Raw genomic sequence first — 21096 nt, 5'->3', positions numbered from 1 at the left:
AATACAATAACCCGGATAATGACAGCAAAACGAATACTCCCCGATGAGTCAAAAGATACGGAAGATATCAAAACATCTCATAATATTAAGACACAATTCTCACGATAATGGCAGCAATTGATATATTAATGTTGATGTTATTATCATCTTCAGGTAAGGGTATTATTTTGTTATCCATGATGACTGTGATAAAAAATAAATTCAGTTTAAGAATGATTATTATATACATAATATGGTACCCAGTGCCGGACTGGGCCCACCTGTCCACCTGTCCGTCACAGGTGGGCCTAAGCTCATTAAAAAAAAAGTGGGCCTAAGTCTATCAAGAAAAAAGAAAAAAGAGAAAGAAAAAAGAAAAGGGAAAGAAAGGAGAGGGGGAGAAAAGAAAAGAAAGAAGGTAGGAGAGGACAGGACACAGGACAGGAGAAGAAAAGATAGAAAAAAATGACTGACAAACAACACAAAAAAAGAAGTGTACTACAAGGAAAGAACTTTATGAGTTTGACCTCATTATACCGAGAACCGTGTAATTCATCTTTTAACCTCTACTTAGTTCTTCATAAGTCATTATCGCCGAAATAATCGCTAAAAACTTGCCAGTTTTGATTTTTTCGCGAAAAATTAATCACTTCCGGGTTTGGATTTCACTTTCAGTTTCTCTTTCGATTCCTGCTCAACAAATATCATCATAAGCTTGTGAGGTTCACGAGCTTATGATATCATTCGTTTACTTCTGTGAGTTCGAAGATTCTCGCTATATTCTGTGTCAACAGAACTGTCAAATAGGCTACGTGTACTGTATGTATATTATAATTTGCATTATTTTCATCACGGAGAATAAAAGGTTTTTGTTTTTGACACTGAAGAGAATTCTTAAATTCATCTAATGATAGTGCTCTTAGGTCATTCTGTTATCCAATTGTATCAGGAAATCAAAAATTTGCCTTCTTCTGCTTGGTCTAAAATGCTTGGAGAATGGGTTTGCGGTTGTCAATTTTCAAAATTTTCCTGGGGGGAGAAGACCCCCAGACCCCCCCCCCCCCGGAAGATCGCGCGCCTTACGTGCGTACTTGTGTAGGCCTTGGTCAATGACCTGACAGGTGGGCCTTCGGCGATCAGTCCGGCACTGATGGTACCCTCAAAATCTTAACAGAAGGCAGGACATTAGGGAAGCAGGGAAGCAGAGCGGTTGTGGGGTTGACCTCTTAGCATAGCCTGGTAGTATGCACCGTGCGAGTATTCAATGATTATGATTATTTTGTATATGTATATGTTCCTGATAATAAATCTAGTATATTCACATTATATCCTTGTTCCTGTGAATGCAGTTCCATAATGAACTAACTATTGGTCTACCTTTAAATGAGCATAAACAAACTAAATAGAAAAACAGATAACAACTACATATAAAATACAGGGTTATTATCAAACGTTAATAAGAGGGGTGGTGTGGCGTGCGCTTTAGATCATAAGATCTGTCATTGGGTCAGGTGGTGTGGTTTCGATCTAACATTGTACGTGAGAGGAAGCAGGTTCGCCCGCCTAACACCGTGTGTTTTTTCGGATACTCCGATAACCTCCACTGCTAAAGACCGCCACAAACTTCAGAAATAGTTTATCTGAAGGTTTAAAGTTCCCATGGGGAATTGGACTCATTATGTAAGGTCAAGATTTTTAAAGTCTCGATGTAACATTTACTCATTCTAGCACTGGTAGTTGATGGTGTAAACAAGTATGGTTGTTACAGTCCATCAGAATCACCTTGTACCAACACTACATTAAGTTGTAAAGCTGGTGAAGTAATAGCTGTTGAAGACCTGCGTCATAAAATTACACTAGGGAATACTAAACGTCAATGTAAAGATGAAAGTCAATGTGATAGTAACGATTGTTGTAGAGCACGCCGGGGCGATATCCAAAGGACAGCTGATATTGCAGATCGACAAGAAGTTTACAAGAAATGTTCTCATATGCAGTCTTGTACAGTCGTTTCACCTTTTAATAAAGAAACAGACCATGGTTACGTAAAATATGTATATTTCTGTTTAACGGGTGAGTACATGAATGCAAGAACTATGATTTTAAAGGGTGGTATGAAATGTCTCCAAAAGTATCCAATTGGTCAAAAGAGTCCCCATGTACAGCACCCAAAACTTATGTTAGGGCAGCGATTCTCAACCAGTGTGCCGCGGCACATCTTCCTATGTATGCTGCGAAATTTTGAATGGAACTAAGAAAATGCGAAAAACCACGTGATCCCAATTGAGTATTCACTGGTGTCTACTGATAAGTTCATAGCTGTGTTTTTCTTTATTTAGTTTGAGTCATTCTATGTGTCTATGACTAGCCTCTGTCTAATGTTGTGTGCCGTCTGACTTACCAGGTGTGCCACTATGTTTTCATGTGTTTCAAGGTGTGCCTTTGGCAAAAAATGTGGTTGAGAACCATTGTGTTAGGGTAAGGATTGTGCATTTCACGTCGACCAGATTAGATTATATTTTATAACAATTTGATTAAAGCACACGCAAACATTATCCAATAAAATTTAAATATACAATAAATGCATTCGAAAATTAAGCTGTCATGTTTTACTCTGAAATCCGGATCGAAACATTGGCTCTAATTAATTAAAAGTGGAGACCGACATGTTTGCCTTTAAACGTTGAAAGGGATAAACTGTTCTCTCAATGTTTATATTAGAACTTTGATGACTATTTATTTGTCGAACGTATTATTATCGAATTATGGTGTTTGATTTTGTTTTAAAGATTTGAACACTATCAACATTTATGAAAATGTTGCAAAGAGTGTAAACGAAGACATTTTCATACATCTTGCTGGTAAATCTGGTTCACAGTCACCACGATGTTGTAAATTCATCAGTTCCAAACCAATTTCCATTGAAAGTCTATACATTAACTTGAGTAAAGAGACTTGTAAGATGATCGCATCTTCTTCAAGGGGTCTATCTTTGTTCAACTGTACAGAAGATAGGTTTATTATGTTGAGTGAGGTGTTAACGACCGAGGGGGATAAACAGATAGATATGAATAATATGTTTCTTAAATATGAGGATATTATTTGGATACATCTGAAGAGAAGTAGGTCTATAATTCGTTTTTAGGATTCTGTTATGATATATGTTTATTTGTATTAAGACTACTAAGATCTAGACACGGCTGGGTGAAATTTATTAGTTACTAGCAGGATACCCGGCTTCATAACTCCGAAACCGTAGTGGTAGACTAACGCCACCTGGCCTATGTTACTCCCCGGTCCGAGCTACCCCTATACTCCAAATTGCAGACTGGGGGCAGACCTAGTGTAGCCGCCAACCCCGAACAGACCGGCTTCGCTCGGGGATCATAACTCCGAAACCGGAAGTGGTAGACTAACGCCACCTGGGGTATGTTACTCCCCGGTCCGAGCTACCCCTATACCCCAAATTTCAGACTCTGGGCAGACCTAGTGTAGCCGCCAACCCCGAACAGACAGACATATACCCGGCTTCGCTCGGGGGTCATAACTCCGAAACCGGAAGTGGTAGACTAACGCCACCTGGCCTATGTTACTCCCCGGTCCGAGCTTCCCCTATACCCCAAATTGCAGACTCGGGGCAGACCTAGTGTAGCCGCCAACCCCGAACAGGACGGCTTCGCTCGGGGGTCATAACTCTGAAACCGGAAGTGGTAGACTAACGCCACCTGGCCTATGTTACTCCCCGGTCCGAGCTACCCCTATACCCCAAATTTCAGACTCGGGGCAGACCTAGTGTAGCCGCCAACCCCGAACAGACAGACAGACAGACAAACGACGGTCACAAATATATAGATAGATAGATAGATAGATGTCACCGACTTTGTGAAAACGGGTATACACATTAAGGTGAAGCCACGGCGGCTCAGTGAGTAAGACGTTGGCTTGCTAACCTGGAGGTCGGTCCCTGTGTTGACCGAGAATGTTCATCGGAATTTTCTGGCAAGGCACAACGTATAGTCGTTCGTATGGGACGAAAAACTGAGGTTCCATGTACACTTTGTCGTGAACGCAAAATTGCCCCAAACACATTGTATGGCGTATGCTCATCTTCATTAGCCCAGTCGATGCAGAACTGTATAAACCCCTTGTTATTTCATTTCACAAATTAAGGTGTGGTAGTGAAGGGGGGCAAAGACTTTTTAGAAAGAGATAATTCGTAACCATAGTTTTTAGGGTCAATGCGGGGTGGGGTGGGTGGGGTCTAGGGAATCTGGTTATTGGGACACGGCACTCTGTATAACGAGTGCTTGGTAGCTTCAGTCAATGAGCGAGGGTTAGGGTGGGTCATATGAATGCTTTAAAAGTATGTACAAGGTTATCTTTATTCATAAACACTTTTCTAACCTTTCTATATGCAAGAGCTAAATCTGCCAAATGCAGGTCTTTCTTTAGGTCTGAAATGTTATCTAAATTATTAATTAGACATTAATTAACTTATCCAGACCATAATCAACTCTCGATGGCATCGCTAGCCTGCGATATTTACTGGATTATGATCCCATTTGCAGTTCGACTTCCATTCATCATGAAATGGATGATCGAGACCATGTTTTTTTATCGTACAGACGTTAGTAATGATGATCGAGGCTAGGCCGAAATTTCGCTTAATGCTCGGTTCATAGTGGATCAATTTGACTGAAATTTTCAGCAAATTGCATTTACATTATCTAGTTTTGAACTATTTTAGTGAGAACTGCAAGATCTTTATCTTATCTCCCATAATGTATCTTTAAAATGTAGGATTTATGGTTTGATAGAAATCTGGTATTTTTGGTCGACAAATCATTTTTGAATGACCTTATCTCTTTTCCATCTTATAATATTGTGTCTACTTTCTTTTTATTAAAGATGATAGCTCAAAGTTTATAAATGTATCGTGTAGCACTTGTAATTCCAGATCTGCCTCGGCGTCTTTGACAGGTATTTTATAATTGTGTTAAATAAATTACTATTGTTCTATAACTAATGCAATCGCAACGCCACATAATAATATTGAACGATGCCACTATAATCAAGCTATAGATGTACTTTATTAGCCTAATGTTATATAGCCTGAAATTCAAGTAATACAAATCGTTATTTCGTTTTTAAAACTTAAAATATCCAATATTGTATTTATCAAAAATGAAGCGCTATAGATCTGTATTTTCAAATTTAGGGTTCACAGACCAAGTTGGAGTCCACTAAAACCCTAGGGGTCCGTCAAGAAACTGTGTGTCTTTGTGAAATTAAAAAGAGAGTCCGTGGCGATCGTCTTGCTATGAACTGATTAGAATGGCCAGTGTTACATGATATATCAAAGATTTACGTTCAAAGTCCTAACCTCCATAACATGGGACATGATGTAATGAGTAAATGCAAACGTTTGGACAGTGCAGATTTGAGTGCTCGGAAATTGGTAAAAAAAATATCCCAAAGGGTATGGGACTGGGAAAGGGTTGATAACCATTGCTATATAAGAACATCAATTATTATTTTTTTATTTATTAAAGGTGTATGGATCACTGTTATGGTTACTTGCATATTATTAATGCCAATAATATTATGACGAATAATTCGCGGTGTTTGTTTCGTCAGGTAAGCTATTCGTGCTTTTACACGAAGACTAAGTTCCGAGTTAAAATCTATCGAGTGGGCTAAGGAGACAACATCTCAGTCATTAGGGTACAGGCTGCGAGTATTTGCTTTATATTTATTTGGGGTGGTACATTTGTTTGAGCTAATTGTTAAAGGGACAATAACACTCTTGCTGGCTTGAAAGCTCCAGAAAATAAATAATATCTCTATCTAAGTACTAGATGTTTAAGTGTCCTACCTGTTGTGTAAATTATCCATTACATCCTATTTTACTTGTCCAGAGGGTTCGAAAATATTTTTAAATCGAAGTTTCATTTGAAAAGGTTTACGTTAGACGTTTCAAACCATTATGTTGAATTTTTCAAAATTTTTAAATAAGGTGTGTTAAGATGAAATTTGTATCATCAATTAATTGAAATATTCTAAAATAGTACAATTTGTTGACCAGAATAAGGATTGGGACATATTATTCAGTTACAACAAGAGTGGTATTGAGCCTTTAAAGGGCCACTATTTTTCCACTGCTTTTGACACAAATACATCCAGTTATCAATACAATGAATGAACATCAATACAATTAACGCTTAATTGAGCTGTTACGCACGGGTGCTGATAATAATAATCGGGGATATCGTATTTCTTCATTGGGGTGAAAATATGAAATATTAAAATATCATAATCTTTACTAGAAATATATATAACATCTATTTTTTTTTGTTGAAATTGTAACGGTTTTGGTCGTTTTTGTAACTACTGTCCACATTTTATTTTGGGAGCTTACTGCACTTGGTGTTGATCACTGACTAGTTTCTATTAATTATTTCTTTATTGTTTTCAGGAGCCGAAGAATGCCAAGGGGGTCGTCTGTACACCACAAAGACTCCCCGTGTCCTCTAACTAGTGATTATGACGAAATAAAACCGCAAAATAATGCACAGTCTATATATGCAGACTCCCCGTGTCCGCTAACTATTGATAACGACGAAATAAAACCGCAAAATAACGCACAGCATATATATGCAGAACCATACGTTGTCAGGTTAAATCGTGGATCTGGTGCAAGTGTACGCTATCATAAATTGTGGAACGATTTCCATCAAAATAAAGACATCAACACACGGCCCAAAACAGAACAGACCATCGGCTATGCCCAGGTGAATAAAACTGTACGGACCAGGGGTGATAACTCTAAAGTTTTCATACCGGGCCAAACCTATGATCATCTTGGTCAACGAAAGGAATCGTTCGAAAAAAATGGTGCATCTAATTATGACCACATCTCTCCAGATTATTCACAAAAATAATAAAACTTGATTAAATAATAGCGTTTTTCTGTTTCATCGCTGTTTTTGCTTCTGTTCACAGGCTGATTTTTATTTGATAAAAGTTATATTCAGTTATTTTAAAAACCATATTCGTTCATTTTAAGCATTTACTCAAAGTTTTCTCGTTTCTCTGTTTTGTATTTTCATGTATTTTGCTTCATGAGTCTGCAGTTAATGATCTGTTTTGTCCAACCTAATATTTCCGTTTTATTATGCGCGGCCTTTCATAATCGCAAAACCGGTTCCATGATGGTTGCGATGATATCATGCTCGGTTCCTGGGTCCTGTTTCACGAAATTTTAACAAAAGATAAAATCCAAATTTTAGTAGATACTTCAATTTTGATTGGCTAAGCACTAAAATCAATCTAATATTATCCAATCAAATTACTAAAATTTGGATTTTATCTTAGTTAAAATTTCGTGAAACAGGCCCCGGGTCCATAAAGAACGATCATACTTGCTTTATTTGGCCACACATTATTATTATTATTATACAACTCATGCATTTATTTACATCCGCCAAGTATTCTTGGTGCAAAACGGTAGGACATTAAACTCTATTCTCATTCCTTTCATTTCCCACTGTTGTTTTATATACTTGTTTATATAAGTGGGGAGGGGGTGGGACGCAAATACTCCTTTCTCCAGGTTATTGCACGCAAGTGACTATTCGGTTAGATACAATGACGTAACGGGATGAGGCCTGATTTACCTCTAGAACGTAGATTTTCAGAAGGAAAAAACCTGCTATGCTCTATACTCCTCCCTGGGTTAAGAGCTCCCCTAGTTGTGAGGGTCGCGATTAGTTAACTAAACAGTCGATCGTTTTTTCAAGTCCATCTCATTTCCGTTGTATCTGTAACAGGTAATTAAAAACGACGGTATAGAGTTTTTTTCACACACTTATTCCTAGTATCCATTATCCATCAAATAATTCACTGCTATCAGACCCCTGGGAGCTTCTAGGGCCTAGGCGGCCCATGGACACCCACCTATTATACTTATGTATTATTTTTATACCTTTTTATGCCTTAGAGTGTGAGTACACAATTAATAATAGGGTGTAACTAATTTTTTGGATGTCTTTATCAAAACGTGAGTGTTTCCGGTATTACTAATCAAAATAAATAATCAAAGTAACTCGTAGTCTATAATTCAGACAAATATTTTACGAATATTAGTCTGGATGTGTTGTCAACATTTGAGAATAATAGCTCATTGGCTAGATTATCTGGTCTTTTACATTATCCTGAACAAAGTATAAGGGAATTTTTTAAGTAACTTGACCTAAAACAAGATATCAACGCCCATGAAATTAATTTAAGAATTGCCATTTCATAAAATCCATTTGCGTTGCCAGTTCAATATCCACCATTCTTAACTTTTTTTTATTGTAAAAATTTCTCTGTTCATGACCATATATATGTTTTTAAATTAATTGTCGTCACGATTCATGTTTGTTTATAATAATGCATGAATTATAGGATTTGTGCTCTATTAACTTCGGGCTCGGGCCTATTTTACTTCCAATTTAGTATGACTTTCCATAAAGCTATGAAAAAAACTGTTTGTAATGATTTTAATATATCCTTGATTCAGTTTTCCTTAAACTGATTAATACATGAATAGTTACCATGCCATTGTGTTGAATTCATAACTCTTAAACCAGTAATGTATTTTCGAATATGTGTACGTAACTTCCTACTTGAATATAATACACCGACGAACTATTAACACACATAGCATTGACCGTTTCCTTACATATTATAATTTGAATTTAAATTTGTTTTATTTCGATTAGTACTTCGATTAATTTACTTAATTTACAATATTGAAACGGGTTGTAGTCTAATTAGTTTGGTAAACATTTTAACTTTAAGCGCCAAATAAAATAAATGACAAATAAAACGAAACTTCATCGAGTCTGGATTATACATAAATGAACGTTCATACTTAACTCTGCATAGATTTGTCAACCACCATTGACTGTGTTTTCAGGGTAAGGAATTTAGAAAAGAATTAAAATTTCACTTCATTGCTGAGTAATTTTATTAGCTAGAAATCGCTCAGAAAGCGTCCTCGACGATCTAGACGGCCCATGGACCCTTGCGTAAAATCCTGTGATGGTAGCCCCACTCCCTCCCATCCAAATCAAGAATTGCTTCCGCTGGTCCTGATATACGTGAAGTTTAATGGTCGAGTGCGAGACATTAAATAATATACTGATATTGCACGAGTGCGTTTAGCACGAGACCATTAAACAACTTAAAATACAGACACTATCTAGCACGTGCATTTCAATGAAATACGTCACGCGGGTCTAATATTTCAAATATAATATAATAATCTACGCCTGACACATTGTCCGTACCATTATTTGAATAATGGTACACCAACCTCAAAGGATGACGTCACATCTGTGTTTTAAACTTTTATGTTATACCTTTGCCTTTAGGTGTTAATGTAATAGATATTGTTTCGCATCACACTCTATGGCGTATGCCCGTCTTCATTAGCCCAGTCGATGCAGAAAAGTAGGACGTTAAACCACATTTAACGTTCTTTTAGATATCATTCGGTCTTCTCCGAAGGACATACCCACAGTGTCTGGATCGAGGCTGGGATGGAGATCATCATACGGCGTTCCTAGAGAGACGTACCATTAGCCGCCTCAGCTTTAGAGGCCGGAATAGAGACAACGCGTAGTGTTTCAGCCGTTAGGTCTAAGTTCTAGGCTTGGTAATTAAACTCAGACTGTACATAATAACTCATATTATGTACTATCATAGATGTTGTAGTTCCCTGTATTTCGTATAAACCTTATAACAACACAGGTTCTCCGGGTATACAACGTGAAAGTCTCATTGTTGGATATTCGTGTGTTTTTAGGACCGTAAAACAGTCATATTCCAGAAGAAATGGCCCGAGAAATCCCTCTCTAGCCATTGCTGTACTGAGACTGAAAATTTGACGGAGTGTGTCCTTTCTCTTCTTCCAATCAAATCCCTACTGGTTGCTTAACGGGTGTGGCCTCTTTAAGAACAAATCCCAGTGTTTGTTAGTGCTGATTTTAAGAAAATGTTTACCCTTGGATGCATCGGTAAATTTGGCCGTCGCTGCAACTCGCTATTGAAACGAAACTTTTTTGACTCAAATCTCCGATATAAATTCTATAAACGTGTCTGTTTGCACCAATTATTACTGCCTACCTTTAAGTATTCGATAATATTTATCAATTTTAGTGGAGAAAATCCATGAATTATTTATTTATCAAAAAAGAGCATGTCGTATAGCTTGTTGAAACACGACACGTAACATGCCAGCTCTTCTCTTTGTGCTGTGGTCCTCGGACAGTTGATTAAATGACTGAAAGATGGTTAACATATTGTTCGTCTGCTGTGTGGTCCAAGAGATGATAAAATAATTCAACGTGCGCGGCGATTACCCGATGTTCACACTGTAGCTTTTTAGATAGCCTCGTTTGTCACACAGTTTGTTATGCACTAGTTAATATAGCGTAATACATTTCGCGCGTTATGACGTAATGTAGCCGCGATTGTCACCAAACAAGTTACGATAACATATTTAGAGCTCTGGTTAATGTAACGTAGTAATGTATTGGTTGGTTTTTGATCGCACTGTTAACCATTCATAATTTGGGACAGACATTTGCAGTGAGTACGGCAGTCAGGGGCGGATTGGGACATCGGGCGGACAAAATATGAAAAAAATAATTTTGTCCAATTCGTCTAAAAAACCTTTTTCTGCTGAACATTATATGGGGGGGGGGGGGGGTATTGGGCCGGCCATGGAGCGATGATGATCATGTTGTATGTGGCCGGTGGTTTTAACTGGCCGCCACGCCATCACTGGAGTCTAGAATGGGCTGGTATAATAGACTTTCTAGGCCGTGTGTGCTGGGTGTGGGCCGAAATTCGGAATCCTGCAATGGGGATTCCGAATTTCATCAGAAATTGTCGATCGCAAATTTACTAATTATGAAGTCACCTGCACCCTGTTTGTGGGGATACGCCAGAAACGTAATGATAATACGTTAATTAATAATATGACGATATGATAATTTCACAGGTTGATGGTTGTAAATTACTTGCAGGTCAGGGTTTTGGTCTAAATTAATCGATTTATGAGATTTATTATTTGACCGAGATTATAATCAGATATGCCACCAAATCGCATATTTGGGGTTCATTTTTCAAAATTTTTCAAGGGGGAGAGTCCCCGGACCCCCGTACGGGCTCCGCGGTCAGTAAAAGGGACCGCCCCGACACGGAAGCCCCTGACGGCAGTTTTTAAATGGGATTAGGACTGCGAGAAGTATGTGAAATAGGATATATTTCACCATTTGTCATTAATTAAGGAAGTTTAAAGATTATTTATTGTAGCGCCCACGAGACGATATGCAGTCTTATCATGGATTTTTTAAGGGTATTTACCTTTCTATCATTTTTAAGTAAGTACATTTACGCTAATTATGTAATCATAGACATTTATTTATTTCACGAAAAAGACAAGTAATTACGGTATATTGCTGGAGACTAGTTTCGAAGTATACAGTGTATTACTTTATTATATAATGTATTATTTTCTAAATCAATTTTGTAGCTTGATGGATTTCAATTACTGATGTTGTCTTTCTAGTGAAGTTTCGCGGATAATTCTGCTAGTAATTAAATCCATCCATATATAGCTATGTAATTTGTCTAATTTATGACTTTGTATAACCATTCAGCTAGGAAACTGCTAGTATTTAACTAGCGGTTATCAGACAAGATACGCCCATATTTTGCAAGAGATGGATAGAGAACAAGCTAAAAACAAAAGCGTTTTTTCGTACAATCAGGGACCATAATCCAGAAAGTTGTGCTCTGAAATGCGCAAATATCGAAAGGGGCTGAGATCTTTGAGATATATTTTAAGTTTCATAAAAATCGGATTAAAATTGTGACCTCTAGAGGGCCCACAACCGTCGTATTACATACTTTCACACAATTTGCGTACAAAGAGCGACCATTGTGTTGGGCAATTTAGTTTCGATTTTCCCGAAATTCCAGCTCAATCTTCATTATGGTGAAATGGTAATATATTTAAATATTTTTTTTTTAAATTGGATAAAAATTGTGACCTCTAGAGAATTTACAAGCTAAAAAAGACGAGTTGTCGTAAAGTCTGATATGCATGAATATCGAAAGGAACCAAGATCTTTGGTTTATAAACAGGTATTTCAAGTTTCATCGAAATCGGATCAAAATTGTAACCTCTATAAAGTCCACAACCTTGATATACCATATTTTTTACACTATTTGAGTACGAGGGGCAGGGGGGTGTTGGAGGCGGGATGGCCAAATGGTTAGCACGTGCGCGCTGTATCATAAGGCCTGTCAGTGAGTCAACTGGCGTGGTTTCGAATCCCCGGTTGTACGTGACAAGGAGTAGGGTCGCCTGTCCAACCTCGTGGGAATGCTCCGGGTCCTCCGGTTTCCTCCCACTGCTAAAGACCCCTACACGCAAGCGAATTATTGAAATAAAATTAAACCATATGTTAGTCCCGAAATGACCTAGTTTGTGTCGAGTGGACGTTAAACCCCATCTCTCTTTCTCTCTCTCTCTCACCCTCTCTCTTTCTCTCTCTCTCTGTACGAGGGGCAGCCATTTTGTCCGGCAGTTTTGGTACGATTTTCACGAAAGTCGAACTCAATCAACATAAGGGTGTAATGGTGATATATTCAGACAGTGTTTTTTTTAAATCGGATAATAATTGTGACCTCTAGAGGGCCCACAAGCTAAAAACACGATTTTTCGCACTAGTATAAACATTTATATCAAGTTTCATCAAAATCGGATCAAAACTGTGACCTCTAGAGAGTCCACAACCTTGATATACCATATTTTTACACTATTTGTGTACGGGGGGCAGCCATTTTGTCCGACAGTTTTGGTCCAATTTTCACGAAATTCGAACTCAACCATCCTAGGGTGTAACGGTGATAAACTGAAATGTTCTTTTTTAAATCGGATAAAAAGTGTTACCTCTAGAGGGACCACAAGCTAAAAACGCGATTTTTCGTACAATTATAAACATTTATATCAAGTTTCATCAAAATCAGATCAAAATTGTGACCTCTAGAGAGTCCACAACCTTGATATACCATATTTTTACACTATTTGTGTACGAGGGGCAGCCATTTTGTCCGACAGTTTTGGTCCAATTTTCACGAAATCCGAACTCAACCATCATTAGGGTGTAACGGTGATATACTGAAATGTTTTTTTTTTTAAATCGGACAAAAAGTGTGCCCTCGAGAGGGACCACAAGCTAAAAACGCGATTTTTCGTTCAATCACGGGCCATAATTCGGGAAGTTACGATCCGATATGTGCGAATATGGACAGGAACCATGATCGTTGGCTTAAAAACATTTATATCAAGTGTCATCAAAATCGGATTAAAATTGTGATCTCTAGAGTGTCACAAGCTAAAACCTGATTTTTCGTACATTCTGTGGCCATAATCCATGAAGATATCGTCCGATACATGCCAATGTCAACAGGAACCGAGATCTTTGGGAGATAGACCTATATTTCAAGTTTCGTCAAAATAGGACAAAAATTGTGACCTGTAGAGTGTCCATAAAAAAATTTTTGGACAGACGAACGGACGGACGGATGGACGGAAGAACGGACAGGGGCGACGGCATAATACGTCCATATGAAAATGTGGGCGTATGAAAATAACGGAGCTGAATTGTCCTATAAGGTTTGTTAAAGAGAAATTTTAAGTACAATTCACAAGTCCAATGCAGACTTGTAGAAGTTAAAAATTTACATATGTGATAGAACTGTTATTTCGCTTTACTTCAGTCCGTAAAAATAACTGCTTTCCTTTATTTGCGCCACTTTCTGATTTCTCAAATCTTTGTTACGAATGTGTTTAACCAGTTCTTTCACAAATCTAATATAGGTGGACACCAACACTGTTCTCTAAGTGTTCAGATTTATTCATTTCGATTGAATTTTCGGCCTAGAATCGATCAACATTACTAAAGTCGGTACGGTAAAAAAACATAGTCTCGGTTATCCACTTTATGATTTAGCAGCAAATCGGATCCTAATTCAGTAAATGTCGCAGACTAGCGATGACATCGAGACTTGATTATGGTCTGGATAAGTTAATTAATGCCTAATTAATAAGTTAGATAACATGTCAGGCCTAAAGAAAGACCTGCAATAGGCAGATTTAGCTCTTGCATAATGTATGCTTAAGTTCATTATACGAAGTAGACTATTTGATTTCAACAATTTCCAATAAATACTGCCTGAGTTAAGGCCCTTGATCACTTTTAAAAATCTTGCCGGCCTCTAGAAACCAAAGTTATTATCCGATTGATATGGCCTTAAATATTTTGCATACTAAATTAACTGTGTGGACGATTTAGCTGTTGTGGGCGTATGTTTCGTTTCCGGGCAACCTATCTTTAACTAGTTTGAAAACTAATGTGCTTTGATGATTTTCTTGTCTTTGTTCCTTCAATGTGTTCGGTTTATTTGTTTGATAAATCTGTAGAATAATTTACACAAAGAAGTGTGTTCTTTTTATGTACACCATTACCAGTTAACGAGTGTGGCTAACACTTTCTTGGGCTATAAAAATGCTACAGACTGGTGTATACTTACACTATTATAGGTTCTATAAGGTCGTCAATGGCGCTGACTGAAATCGGGGCGATTCGTAGCCCTCGCGAATCATGGGCATTAGTGAAATGAACTGAAATAGGGTTTAACGTCCTACTGATCTTCCCCGACTGGGCCGATGAAGACAAGCACACAGTGTACTATGTGCTTATACGACCTGCTCATATATCGAATCTAACTGCCAAGGGATCTTTAACGTGCACGTCAATATGTACATCGGGCCTCGGTTTTTCGTCCCACCCACACAACTATACGTTGTCCAGTATCATTATGTATAGCATTCGTTGTAAAACTAATTCGGAGAGATTTTGATTTGACAGTTTTTACGTATTTTTGAAACAGGTTTCAAAGTGTTTTGGTGCTGTTATGCATGATCTTTTTCAACGTTTCAAAGTAAAAATTCAGTGCGAGCACCACCTACAGATAAATTTTTAATGTTCCTATCATTAATTAGAACAGATTTCGCTTTAGTTTTTATATTTTACGCTGACATTTATTGCTTTAAATCTTCCTAGTGCACTGAAAAAACCCTTGTGTTGGATCTCAACACAAGAACTTGTGTTAAAAATATTTAACACATGTTTGTGTTGTATTGCATTGCAATGACACAAGTTTGTGTTCTTTTCAATGTCTTAACACAAACTTGTGTACATTTATAAAATCTTATGTGGTTTTTTTCCCATATAATTAATTACGTCGACATTAAAGATAACATTTATTATGTTCCTTTATCACATTATGTTTTTTATTTATTGAGAAAATCTGAATGGGATTGGGGAACTGGATTAGGGATCTGGCCTAGCCTATATGTAAAACCACTCTTCCTGAATTTGAATGTCGAGTAATTCACTTGATTTATTTTTTAATATTTCTAATTATCTAAAAGGATATATTAATTATTACAAACATTAAGTAGAAATCGCAATGTATGTATCGTGCGATGCATTTAATAGCTCTTTTAAAACAACGTATTTTATAACAGTATACTGATATAAGAGATCAAAGTTTTAGTCAATTATTATCTAAATATAAACTATTTATTTAATTAGATATAATAAAAGATTATTCTGATTCTACTCTTTGTATTAGTTTTACATCTTGTCTAAGACAATATACAGAGACAGGTTATTACAATGTCTGCATTTGGAAGTGTCTGATTGATATCGCCCCAATAAACTTGACACATCTAAGACAATAACAATTGTGTTATATCTACGTTTTAAAAAAATGTTTGAATGGGCGTGGAAATAGTCGAGTTAATCTTTTTATTTAATTTAATTGGTTCATTAATCGAAATTGGAAATTTATTCTTACCTGTAAATGACCAATTAAAATGAATTACTCTTAAAACAAAGAAAGAAATATTTATTGAAGTAATTTTGCGGTATTAAACCCTGTGGTACTGCAAATGTTAACTGTATTATTAAGCATTAGTATCGAAAAAAGTGATATTGTTGTGAAAAAAGTTTGTTCAGAAAATAAGAATATCAGGTTTGTGATTTTGGTATTTTTTAATACAATGTATTTATAACGCAAATTTTTCGTTTCGGTTAAAACAAAATATACGTCCATTTTAATTGGCCGAAGGATGTGTGACTAATAGAAATATGGCGGGCGGACAAACTGACCAAACAGTATATTTCGAGGTATTTGAGGTAAGCTAATTTAATATTATATCATAACTGCATGTGCATAATTGTGTTTCTGTTTGATTAAATATTCAAAAAATCATTCTTAGGATACAACCTCGACACCAGTCCGCCCTGAATTGCAATGTTTGTTTTGTGTTCTGGGCGCCATTTTGAATATAATACAATCCAGCGATAGTGTAGTCTAATTCCTGTAAAAGGGAATCCGAATTTGTTAATTTTCTGCAATATCACATCGGTGGAAGCGGACGTTAAATAAAGCTATTTCACGTACAAAGACCTACAATAAAATCCAGGTGAATTGGGAAAAATATTCATGTATTTTCTTGATGAAGAGTAGCTATTTCAATTTGTAAATGCCCAGTCATCTTAGACAAATAATAATTCCAACTTCAAATCAGTTGTATTTATTCAAATCATACCATGAAGAATTGTATTTTTCCACTTGCATAATAATAAAAACTTGACTTTTATTATTTTATTTCTTCAGGCCAAGAGCATGGAAAATTGGTGATTGCCTTGTATCACTGCTAACTATAAATCACAGGGAGCCTTGGGCAGAAATGATAGTATGGTTCTCAGATATGTTACTGTGTACAGACTGAACAGAAAATATTTATACACTTGCTATTACAGTACTGGCCAAATTAATAGCAATTTTTTCTAAAAACGTTGCAGAAGTAATTCACTAAAATTGAAGTATGAATAAAATCATACACCGTGAATATATTGAACTGAATATTCTTACACATAACCATAGGCGTACGGGGAAATTTTTGACTGGGGGGCGGTGGTGGTTGGTGCCCCAAAAATGTAGTTAGGTTCTTAATATGTTACATAATAATAAATTCGCTGTTAAATTGGAAACATTCAAGAACACAATATTTTTTTATACAACTTTTACAAAGTACAATTGTGTGCCCAAATTTTCCCAGCATTTGGTTCCCAGCCCCCCCCCCCCCCAGCTCGTACGCCTATGCACATAACCATATTGACATCTACTTCACATTGCATGGTTGGTCGACGCAACGCCGTGTATAGATAAAGTTGCGACAACTGTGAAGCCAGGAATTTCATATGACGTCATGCAAACTTATTATCTATTTATATGACCTATTATATTGTTGGATGTCATAGATTTCAGCGAATAAGTGTATATAGGACATAAAACGTACATTTTTTAAACGAAAAGTATAGCTGAACATACTATTATTAGTATTATATAACAAGAAGCGCACATTATTGTTATATAGCCTTATTCTATAAGAAAAATCAAAATAAAAGATACACTAGATAAAAGTACTATTAAACCAGGGGCGGATCTAGGAATTTTGAAAAGGGGGGGGGGGGGGCGCTGCAAAATGAAGGCATTGACCGCGGAGACGGGGCTTGCCGCTGAGGGGGGGGGGGGGGTCCCCAAGAAAATTATCCGTCATTTCCTTGCATCTGTAGCCATTCCAAGAGCCATTTCCCAGACTGGTGTGTTTGAGTCGATGGTTCGAGTCATTTGGGATCCCTACAACGGGTTGGGAACGGACATATTTGAGTCTGAGAAAAGGCACTTTCAGCCGTAAAAAAGGGCACTGTTGAAAATTAGGGGGGGGGCGCCCCTCGCGCCCCCCATTGAATCCGCCTCTGATTAAACATATTTAACTTGCATTCGCTTTTAAAGGAGCTAAATCGCTAATATTTGGGAACTAGAAATTGTCACAAATGGGTCGCACTAACCTTGATGTTGACAAATACGTAAAACGATATGAACATCAAGGTGATATATGCATATATGCAGCATAGATAATTAAAACTTCTATTCAAGTTAAACAAACTGTATCTATTTATGTCTTACGTCGAGCTGAATACATTTTATGATTTATTGTCATTAAAACATCTATTGATGGTTAACAGTGTGTAACTAAAAGCTAAAATTGGATCTTATTATTGCCAATGATATAATGTACCTTGAATTTTTTATCACGAAGTCTATCGCATCCAGATATTTAAAGCGCGTTTATAATATATTCATTTTTTTGTATCGTAAAATTCATCTTCATTTGACGAACTACACCCAAACTACAGTCAGTGTAAACACGGTTTGGAGACTGTATCTGAACTACAGGGTACATCGAACTACAGTGTACATCATGCTTAAGAGACACTATCTAATGTCCAACAGGAAAAATGACGATTAATTTAATATCCGCCAATTGGTGTTGCTGCTATTTTGTATTTTCAAAATTTATCTTCAAATTCAGAGACATCGAAAACCATATAAAAGACATTGCAAAAGTCATATCTTATGTATCTTAAGAGATGCCCTTTTAGTCTACCAAATTTATGTTTTTTTTGTTAAATTGCCTTATACATGTATTACCAAATTCGGTAGCCCTTTTAAAAGAAATGCCCGGCACCACATGGAAAATACATTTCTTTAATTGATGTTTGTCAAATTCGATTTCCGCACATTTCGCGTACATTACCACGATATAATGGTCGAACATTACGTACATCAGATAAACTATTTTTAAAGCCCAAAACTGTTCAACTAGTCTCTTTTAGTTATCAAGCACCTGTTTTATGGGATAATCTACCATTTAGTTTAAGATGTTGTACATCTCTATATTCTTTTAAAAAACAACTTAAATCACATTTATTTAATGAGGCTTTTAACTCATTAATTGTTAACATGTCCATAATCTTGTTGTTTATTTATGATTACATTGTCACTTTGTAAAGTGCCCCTGAACATGTTTTATGAAAGGGTGCGCTATAAATATGCTGTAATAATGATAATAATAATAATATTACCAAATTTGGCGGCCATTATGAAAGAAACGCCCGGCACCATATAACAAATACTTCTTTTTTTTAATTTGACGTTTGTCAAATTCGATTTTTCGGCACATTTCGCTTTCATAACCACTCTGTGTTTGAGGAATTTAAAAAGAAATCAATTATAATCCAACGAGTAAATAGTAAAACACACTGATTACGAGATATCGATCTCAGAAAATTCCCCGATTTTGGGTATGATTTTGTTTGATATATTTATTATGCTCCCCCGCCCCCGCCGCCGACCCCTGCTCAATGAGTTATTTTACTTTTATTCTGCCATCTAAATAACTCTATACCCATGACTGGTGTACCAAGTTAAATCCACATCAAAACCCCATTTGTCGATAAGTGTATTTATAATAATCACTTGAACATCCTTGGAGAATTATATCTATTTAGTGAATATTAATACCAAAGAAAGAAAACAACTCTAAATTCTGAATATAAAGTCATCAAATTCTTTTACAGATCTTATTGTGGAAACCCAAAAGTTATATGTCACCATTGCCTTTTTAATCACATTTTTGTTTTTAATGTCAAATACCAAACCATCTCTAAAATTGTTTCATTATATAGAATGCAGTGTAATCCTAAACACTAAAGATTTGGCCTGAAAACTTGAAATAATATAGAGGGATCATCAATAATTAATAGTAACATTCGATAATTATAAAAATGTATTATTGTAGGATGAAATCAACCTTTATTTTTAAACACTTAGTGAACATTTCGAATGTTAATGCCTCTTTTATATAAAATGGTTTTATTAATTAATCAATTTTTGTTTTACAAATTTTTAATTTTCTCCATTTTGTTTGATTTTTATGCTATATTTATTTTATCTATCTATAATTATTTGCCTGTGCTTTATCTATTAGTTCCCATTCATATACTGTAGAAAATTTTGAATTCCTAATCTGTTAAAGGGACTATTTTTTCTTAAAAGTATTTCAATTTAGTGCATTATTAATGTCTTTAGTGCTTGGTTTGGTTGATATTAAATTTAGATATATTTAAAATGTATGTTTTGGGACCATGGGGTAGGGATATTGTGAACATATATATTATATTCTCAGTTCTTTTTAAGGTTAATTGTAAAAAAAAATTAAATAGCTTTTTTTGATGGGTGGGGGGATATTGTTATTATTGAACACAATTTTATTAGTATTGAAATTAACTTTGTTGATTAATATTCCAAATGTCTCGGTGCTTTTTTTTTCTATTTAAATAGCTACTTTTTATTTAATAATTGGGAATGGGGGGTGGGGGTATTTTTTCATTGTATAACACAATTTTATTAGTATTGGAATTAACTTTGTTTATTAACCTTCGAGATGTCTGTATTGGTATTAATTAGGCATTAATTTATTTTTTCATATCATTTATTGAATAAATAATAATTTAACAAACAAAATTATTATGTCATTTATCAATAATTACAGTTTAAACAGAACGAATGGAAGGGGTTGCATTCGAAAGGTTGCTATACTGGATATAAATTGGTAAAATACAACACAAGTTTTTGTTATACACAAGTTTGTACGAAACAACACGAGTTTCAGAAATTTCAACACAAGTTTCAGAAATTTCAACACAAGTTTCAGAAATTTCAACACAAACAAGTTTCAGAAATTTCAACACAAACAAGTTTCAGAAATTTCAACACAAATAATGTGTAGATTTTCACACAAGTTTTGTGTTGTTTCAACATTTAACACAAGTTTTGTGTTGTTTCAACATTTAACACAAGTTTTGTGTTGTTTCAACATTTAACACAAGATTGTGTTGTTAAATAGAGACACCTAACTTGTGTTGAAAATAACACAAGTTTGTGTTGTTTCAACACAAGTTTTTGTTCAGTGTGCTAAAACAGAAAATTTGACCTTTTGAACTCCGGAGTCACAAAAAACAAGGGTGAATTTAGCAAGTTTTACATTTTCATTGAAAGGGTGATTACTTTCGA

General features: G+C 35.9%; 1 long non-coding RNA gene across 3 annotated transcripts; it reads left to right on the top strand.

Annotated features, from left to right (window-relative positions):
- The first annotated feature begins 12 nt into the window (after positions 1-12).
- LOC126809852 (uncharacterized) lies at positions 13-8986 on the top strand. Of its 3 annotated transcripts, none has more exons than XR_007674963.2 (6): positions 13-153; positions 1708-2052; positions 2769-3101; positions 4888-4959; positions 5532-5616; positions 6455-8986. It is a non-coding gene; the product is annotated as an uncharacterized LOC126809852 (long non-coding RNA). The 3 variants fall into 3 exon arrangements; XR_008786048.1 differs by lacking the exon at positions 13-153 and adding an exon at positions 248-397; XR_007674962.2 differs by lacking the exon at positions 13-153 and adding an exon at positions 673-798.
- The last annotated feature ends 12110 nt before the right edge of the window (positions 8987-21096 follow it).

This window comes from Patella vulgata, chromosome 2 (genome assembly GCF_932274485.2).
Source record: "Patella vulgata chromosome 2, xgPatVulg1.2, whole genome shotgun sequence".
Lineage (NCBI taxonomy): Eukaryota > Metazoa > Mollusca > Gastropoda > Patellidae > Patella > Patella vulgata.
This window is presented reverse-complemented; position numbering and strand designations above follow the sequence as displayed.